The sequence below is a fragment of the Ambystoma mexicanum genome, chromosome 1q (genome assembly GCF_040938575.1).
Source record: "Ambystoma mexicanum isolate Mex_15411 chromosome 1q, UKY_AmexF1_1, whole genome shotgun sequence".
NCBI lineage: Eukaryota > Metazoa > Chordata > Amphibia > Caudata > Ambystomatidae > Ambystoma > Ambystoma mexicanum.
The window spans coordinates 695,844,620-695,853,295 of record NC_090922.1 but is presented as its reverse complement, the minus strand read 5'-3'; the positions used below and the strand labels follow the sequence as shown (position 1 = coordinate 695,853,295).

The 8,676-nt window shown below is 44.4% G+C and overlaps 1 protein-coding gene across 1 annotated transcript in view; it reads left to right on the top strand.

Moving 5' to 3' along the window:
• Positions 1-1,175: 1,175 nt before the first annotated feature.
• The window catches only part of LOC138558241 (E-selectin-like), a 405,907-nt gene continuing 398,406 nt past the window's right edge, over positions 1,176-8,676 (top strand). Inside the window, exon 1 of the mRNA XM_069642666.1 lies at positions 1,176-1,275. The gene's annotated coding sequence lies outside the window, so the exon portion shown is untranslated. The remainder of the gene's footprint in view (positions 1,276-8,676) is intronic.

The following is an 8,676-nucleotide window of genomic DNA, read 5'->3' as shown; positions in this document are numbered from 1 at the left end:
ATCTAGGAGGAGATGGGATTTGTGGAGGGACACAAGCTTGTTGGTGTTGTTTGGGTTTTACATATCCATTGAACTCCCATGGACATTGCTTCTCCACCCAAACCGGACCCTTCTAAGAACTCTTTGAGCTACCGCTCTCATGCAGTAAAATCAAACTTTGTGTTTTATTCAGCTGCCAGTGTTATTTCTGAGCAGTGTTCTGAGAACTGATGACTTAATTACAGCTGTAAATTTGCTGCAACTAAGCCATTGGCCGTAACCTGCCTGCGCATTTGGTGTATAAGCAGTACGTGTGTCCTCACATCTGTTCCTTGCGTTAGAGTCCTGATGAAAACAAGCATTGGCAAAGACAACATTGTTGGGTTGTTTATAGGTATTAGACAGGCATTTGCAAGGCATGGACCTCATACGCGCAGGTACTCAAGTCATTTTCCAGCGGTTGCCATCTCATGGGCAGGTAGTACCATTATGGTAGTACCGGGCAAATACCTATCCGATCTATACTCAAAAATCAAAACTGTTGGCTTTGCCAGGGCTCGTTTTTTGCCACTTCCCTAATGGCTCTGCATGGATGGGGGGTTTCACTCTTTTGCCACCATTTTACCTACCCAAACCCCTTACCCCCAAAATACCCAAACGTACGTTTTAAAAATGGGTTAGTGATAGCGATTTGCTTTTTTTTGTGACATGTACCTTTAAATTCAAGTCGTTAACATATATTTAGTAAAACTGTTGCATCTCGTGTGTTTGTAGTCCCAGCAAAGTGATACAGGTCAATTTTCATAAACAACACACAATCATTCCTAAAGGGAACTATGGGATGAGATTAGAAATGTTGTTTTTAAATATTAAATGGCATCTTCCCATTGGATGAAAGTTGTTAGGCCATACAATGAAATAATAGCAGGGCAGCCTTGTTTGTATTATGATTTACTCGGTACTACATTCCTTTAAAACTGCACCGAAAGGGAAAGGATGTAGATTCTATTTTTTGTGCAGTTTGGCATCATGGCTATTTCTGGGAATTTTCCTCTGGTGGGGAATTTCTGTGGCCTGCGTCCTCCCATTGCATGCGGTCCTGCGGCGGCGTCATGGGAATTTCGAGGAAGCTGAGGCGGCTGCTCAGGCTATAAAGACCGGGGCTGGAGCTGGCAGAAGGGACACATCCCAGGACACGCTGGCTGCGCTTCAGAGAGAGGAACACAGCGCGGGGACACAACGCAGCATCTCCTTCCCAGCCAACTGACCAGCAGCCAGGAAATCCCTCTGCAATCCGTAAGTAGCCTGCAGGACTTCTGCTGCAGTCTTTACAGCGTGGATGTATTGAAAGGTGCGGCGCCATCTCGGCCAGAGTGGGTCCTGCTAGAAGGGGGCTTTGTTCCGGTTTCCATAGAACAGTAGCGGGTCTAGTAGCACCGTAGGGGTGCACGGCCATCCTCTGCTCGTCTGCCCATTTGTGGTCAGGAACTCTTCTCTTACACCTCAGTTAGACATTTTTTTTAATTCTATATGCAAGATCGACGCTTTTGTGACAATATATTTTTTCACTCTCTACCCTGCCAGACAATGTTGTGTGATGTGCCTCACACATCACACAACAAATTAACTCTACACCAATGTTGCTGCTTGCACAACAGGGAACGGAGCACACCTGTTACCTAGAAATGTTTTCATTAGGGCACAGCTGAATGAGATTGTTTGTATTACTATGTTTTCCGAGCAATATAAAAGGACACGTCGGAAACACATCTATTTCATGTTAGGCAGCACACCGTATACACACATAATGCAAACCTCTCGTGCGCCTTGGTGCCCACGGGTTTTGTGCGCTTTCTCGCAGCATAATAAGCACGTTTTTGGCAAATGTCTGCACCCCCAGGAAAGAAGTGGCTTTGTGGCAATTAACGAAGCAATCAAAAGACAACTGATTCCGGTCTTAACCAAGTGGCAAATAATTTGTTTAGAAATCCTGAATACCATAGCACTTAAACCAGACAATCTTATGTCAAATCCGCTCATGGTAAAGAGGAAACTCTTGGACTGGGACTGGATAGCCACCCTGGTCAGGCTCAGTGCTTTGCCATCAATCACCCAAGGTATGGACGAGCACTATTCAAGAGGCACCGTCCACCCTTACTTGGACAAATTTCCCTCAAATACGGAAAGACAGCGGTTCTTAAAATTCAGACTAAACCTCTTCCACACAAGAGAAGTTTTAGGGAGAAGAAACAAAAAAGAGGAAAAACTCAGTTTGCTGTGTCGAGGCTGTGGGCAAGATGCTGAAACCTTACAGCATCTAGTGGTGAACTGTGTTACCTTAACTAAGCCCAGAGAGAAATGGTTGGGGACGTACCTTTCAAATTTAAGTACTTTAACCTTGCAGGACAGGCGGCTAATTCTGAGAAGGGGGGAAAAGTATCCATGACCTTGGCTTTGTTGAACTTTATGAGAGAAACTTTTACAATTCTAGACATTTAGTTATTTTACTTGAATTATACTGTTTCCCCCCTACATATATAATTGATGTAATTGTGTTTTTTCCTTTTTCTTCTTCTTTTTTCAATTCTATTCTTTTACCTTTATAATGCATTTAAAGTTTCCTTTGGTAACTAATTGATGCAATAAAATAAAAAAATAAATAAAAAAGAAGCACGTTTACTCTCATTAAGTCCCCTTGCCCTCTTCATTCTTGCTCTAGTCAGAATGATAAACAAGTAGCATTTGAAGACCAACATTAGCAGTCTACAAAGGGGTTACTGTTCTACTACATACAGGATAGTTTTTATCAATAACATCCAGGAAGGTAGATGTAGTATTAAGGCAGGACCGTATGTAAAAGGTACATGTAACCCATAATAGACAGAGAACTCGCATCAGCTGCCTCACAGAATGCAAAAGTGCTCATGCATGGATAGAGACCACCAATTGGAAGGGAGGATAACGCTACACATTCCGTAGCATGGATGGTGGATGCAGATTAGAAACTACCAGGAAGGTGTCTTCATCCAGACAGACTGGGATTAGAAGTGGGATACTGTTTTCAAAGGAACAAATGCCTGTGGTGTGCGATATGAATATGCTCACTATTAACACAGTGAAACCATGAATGAGGCTTTTATGAAGATCATACCATGAGAAGCAATCACTCGGAAGAGCTGACAATTTTGAAAGGTTTAGGGACTGGCAATATTGAGAGGTTCGGCAATACAAGATTAAATGAGATTCCCAGAATCAGACATTGGTTAAGGGGTGAAGGGGTGAAGCTGGGATTTGTGCCAACTCTGCTATTTCTGCATTTTTACACTTTCTTTTCCAGTTCTTACCATTAACTAAAACAATCAATTTATTTTTCTTTTAAACAGACTTGGAAAGTACACAAATCACATTACCAAACATGACCATTTTCAAACAAAATGTTATAGAAGGGTGTTATGCAAAATGGGAATGATTCTAGCTTCATTCTCTCCATCATCAAGGGAAGCATATAACAACCAGCATACCAATCAATGCGATTTAACACTTTAATCTGGGTTTGTCATTTGTATTTTAAAGCTTTAAATACTTCCAAAAACAATGGCTTGTGACATTTTCATTTATAAACGTGCATAAAAACCTTTGACTTTTACCAAAAAGCAAACCGATCTTTGTGTCAAACAAGCAGACCTTAAAATATGCTTGCCTGAGGCCTGCAACATAAGGTCCGCTCTCTTCTGTCTACCAACCCTTCCACCAAAATGGCCTACATAAGAAGAAAGATCAAGTAATGGGCTAAACGATACCAGCAGCAGGCAAGAAGGCAAACCTCACAGCAGACAACACAGTATTGTAAGATATATTACATGATTTGACCAGGATCACTGTATCATCTTATGGCAAATCCAGGATACAAACATGAACGCGGTCGTTCCATAGTCTTGAATTTTGAAACTTATTCACCTCTTGGACTAACTGTTTATGGCATCGTTGGAGGCGATTGCCTAGGTTTTACAACACCCCACCTAGACCTTCACCATACGGATGATATGTTAGTTTTTATAGCAACCCCTATCTGGTATAGGTACATTGCTGATAATAGCAGATGTTGTTCTGCAAAAGCAAGTACATATAAAGGCAGGTTTATAAACTTCAGACATAGGAAAGGCTCAGCCAGCCTTGCTGGAATGTGATATTCTAATTTTGCATATGACCACATATCTCTGCAATGGGTGCTTCACACACTGAGCTAATTTCTGAACTATTCTGGCACTCAATTTATCAATATGCATTTCGCCATTGCCTATTGCACATTATCAACATAATTCGCACAGGAAGGAAACAATGCTACAGAGTTGTGCTATAATTAAAATACATACTATGTATTCCACAGTGAACACATTAAGCAATACATGATGAATTGATCAAGGCAGAATGCACTTGACAAAACAGAATGGCAATGGGTTTAGAGCCTCAGCAGAACCCCATAAAATATCCTGACGTGTGCTATTTAACACTGGTGAACAATGGAATCTTACTTCTTCAGATCAGCTGGCCATGTGGGGCCCCCTCCTTAAATGCCCTTTTTGCCCTCCCATAAAAACGTCTCTGATAAACGGCCCTCCTCAGGTTATCCTCTGACTAGGATAGAAAAAAAGTGCAGAGACAGTGCAGAGGGGCTGCAGGGGGGCTCCCCGTGTCTGGGATGTGTTCAAGTTTGGAAGGCAGACCCAAGCTAACCTTCTGGGGAACGTGAAAATGTGTGAGAAACCCGTGGTATAATTATGATTCGCTTAACCCCTTAAGTATCAAGGACGAGTATGCTTGTCCTTTTTGCATTTAAGATGTGTACTAAATAGTCTTTATTGTAAATACACGCTGGCTTGTAAAACTTGTAAGGTGGTCGTATTACAGAAACTATGCACCTGTGCAAGTGCAATGAGCACCATGGGAAAACGTCCGTTGGGCAAACACGTATTGGGCCTCATTATGAGTCCGGCGCTAGCCGTGCCGGTAAATACCGGCACGGCAGCCGCTGGAGACTTTTTTTTCCGGCGCCAGGCAATAGGGGTTTACCGGGGCATTATAGCCCTGGCCGTCCCGGTAATACCTCATTGCCGGGCGCCGGAATATATTACTCCCCATTCCCATTTGAGTCCCATTGGACTCAATGGGAATGGGGAGGACAGATGCACCGGCACCATTCATGAAGGGTGCCAGTGCATCCGTCAAGGTCTGCGAGCGGGTGCTGTTCCGCTCGCCAGGTCAGACCTGGTCGGCGAAAAGGCACCCGTTCGCAGAACTTGTAGTTTGCCGGTCTGGAAACAACGGTACCGGCAAGCTTACCGGTACCGTTGTTTTCGGACCGGCAACCTTATAATGAGGCGCATTCTTTAAAAGCTTGTTTGCACCAGGGCAAAGGGCTAGGACTAGGGAAAACATTGCCTTGATACAAAAATGCATTGAAAGAAATATTTGTTGCACTGGGACAATGTGCTAATTTCACTTGCACTGGTGTAAAATATCTATAGTACTGCACTTAAAGTGGCTCTTCTTTGGCAAAACGCGGGATAGCGATATCCTGGAAACGCCCATAGGGCCCTGCAGTGCAATAATGGGCCGGTGAGGCACGGCAATGGGGGATGGCTGAGGTCGAGATCCTGAGAGGAAGGGTGCATTCAGAAGGGGGTGAAGGGGAAAAATTGGACTGGGGACAAATGCTTAATGAGCTAATGTAGACACCAGACTTACGCCCACCTTGAACAAGGACAGTTGGAGTTACAGTAATGTTACAAGGGGTTGTTGAGGGTGGGCAGGGGGGAGGGTGACCGAGGAGAATAGAGGGGGGCGGGGTGTTCAATGGGGAAATGTTTTTTCACTGCACACCTGGTTGCTATGGGGATAAGGGTCAGGATGATGCATACTGCTGAACATTTTCACTGTTGTAACTACTGTGTGACAGTAAGGAGAAAAATGTCTAGAATCTATGAAAATATTTCAAAAAATAAATAAGCGAAGTGGCTCTTCTTGACCCGAGCACATTATAATGATTTCTGGATGTTTTTAGCGGCATGGACCCCGCCCTGGAGAGCTTCGGGAAAGCACAGAGGCCTTAATTCCTTCAATAAAAGCTTAAGAACTTAAAATTCATTATTAAAATCCTCACATATGAAACAGCAAGAGCCCAACATCCTCAGACCCCCAGGACATGGATCTTCTTTCTTCTGGAGATCATTTGTGGTGAACATGAGTGGTGCTTGGCTTTGACTTAACGTGGGACCCTTCTTGGCAGTTTTAGGGAGATCACAGAGCTTCTGGGATATCCTGGATACCCCATTTTGACTCCTTTGTTAAGACAGATGTGTAGGCAGTGCACTCTGACAAACATACAGATTCCAACAATAATGCTACACGAAATCATGTCTGTTTGTTTTGACTACATTTCCTATTTACACTATTCCTCAGACATATCTCTCACCCTGTGGGGTCTCCAGGGCGGATGGAATCAGATGCTTTTAGCGGTTGATCCCATTGAAGTCAATGGGCATTAAAGTGGCTGATAGATGTTGCCCTGTGTGAATGTTACTGTTGAAGTCCATGGACTATAATAGACGTGTTTAGAGACTGAGCATGTATAAAAGGCAGGAGACACTCTCCAAAAGAGGGCAAGATGAGTGCTATGCCTTGGGGTTTATGCTTCGGTTGCCTCTTTCCGCCAGAGTTTATCTTCCTTAATCCACCTTTAGTTTCTGCCTTGTCTGCTTGTGCCCTTTCCATCGAATGCCCTATCCAGAGAGCAGGCCCCATGTTTCTTTATACCTTGCCTCCTTGTGCAATGTGAAACCAGAGGTCCCAAGGCCTTCCCGCTTCATGCAACAATGATCACAGTATATTGATACCCAATACTGTGCTGTCGGATGGTCACTAGATCACAAAATCCAAGCACAAAGAGATTAAATATTCACAGTTGGACACACACTTATTACAGACACATGACCCCCGGCATGTTAGAATAGGCCCTGGCATGCTGCATCCAGTCTGTAATATTGATGGGAAGTCACCCTTTGGCACAAAGACCTTGCCTTCTGCATTGGGAAAATGTAGGCACGGATAAGAGCGGAAAGTGCCTGATCCCAGTTTCAACCCTTACCATGACCCCCAACTCTCACACCTGGGATGAAGGCAATCCAAGCCTCAAACCGACTGCTAAGCACCTGCTTGTATCCCTCTAATTGTGGTGCTCTTATGGCTTTGACTTGCCAAGTACCTCCCAGGCCCCCTCAGCCTAACCTGAGCATACAGTGTAGGATTTGAACGGTCAACCACCGCAGTCCTCTGTGCTAAATCCTATTAGCACCCTCGTGGTGGGAGCCAGGCCAGGCAATCAATTGGCTAGGAACGTGGCCTGAATCTGGCGATTTCACCCTGCATTCCTTCATATCGGCTGCTGCAGGCCACCATGGACAGGTCAGAGGGGCTCCGTAAAGAGCCCCGCCTTCCCTTTCCATGACAGCCCACTTGGAATAGTATTTTCCTTCCGTGATTGGGAAGCTGTGAGGTGTCCTGTTCGCGGTAGGAAAATACTTTCATTTAGCCCCGTCTCAGCCCTTTGGATGGGTGCTAATGGCGTTGACCCCCTATTCCCATGGCAGGTATGGGGGTATTCGTTATTGGGCCTCGCTTCGCTCGGGCTGCTAACTCGGGCAGGCAGCCAGACCTTGGAACGGGAGGTTAGCGCCACAAAACATCTTCTCGTCCTGATGAACCATAATCTGCTTTCAACATGATGGTCACATCCTATCCATGCACTTCAAACGTGCCCATTGTTTTGTGAAAGAGTGTTGGAATGTTTCGCCTGGGCGACTTGTGCCTGGCATGGCCATGGTTATCTATGTGTTGAGGAATAGCCACTAACTGCAGTTGCTTCTCCTTGCAGCCTCTACCTGTTGGGTGTCCTGACCCACGTTTGGACTATTAAGCTGCAACATTTAGTGCTGTGGGCTTAGAAAATCCAAGAGGGCGGAAAAGCCCACATTTGCGCCAGAATCCTAGAGAACCGTGCAGTTTTGCACACAGCAAAGTGGTCCCCTGACCTGCCACCCACCAGTGCAAGCATGATGGGCCAGGAGTGCCATGAGTGAAATGTGTGCCAAAGGAAAAACAGCAGTGCCGGTTGGCTAAAAAATAAAACACTTTAAAATCACCTTTGTTTCCCTGAATGCAAGCTCAAAATGCCTATTTTAAACATCACAAGATATTCAAAAATCTCAATGAACACCAGCAGACATTTGGCAGAATGTATTCTTGCGTGCATACTAAATCTGGAAAGAGAAAGAGCCCAAAACCATGTTCATAACAAAACTGGCTGAGCTGTGGATATCAGCAGCATAAGTTAAATGGACAGAAAGCCAATAAAATCGAAATGTTTAAAATAAATGAGTGACCTACTTTTGAGTGTAACATAGGTTGCAACTGTTAAATGTCATAGTTTTGAACTTAGAATCAGCATTCTATCTGCATGTGCAAAAATTGTGAGTTTGATTTGAATAAAGAAAAACTGGGAACAAACATGACATTTAGCTGAAGCTTGGCTTAAAGAGATTGAATTCTGCCTGACAACTACCCCCGACAGGAGTTGAACTGGCTCAACAACTCTTCCCAGGCCTGGCTGCATCCTGCTGCCCCTGCCAAAAGGAGATGACA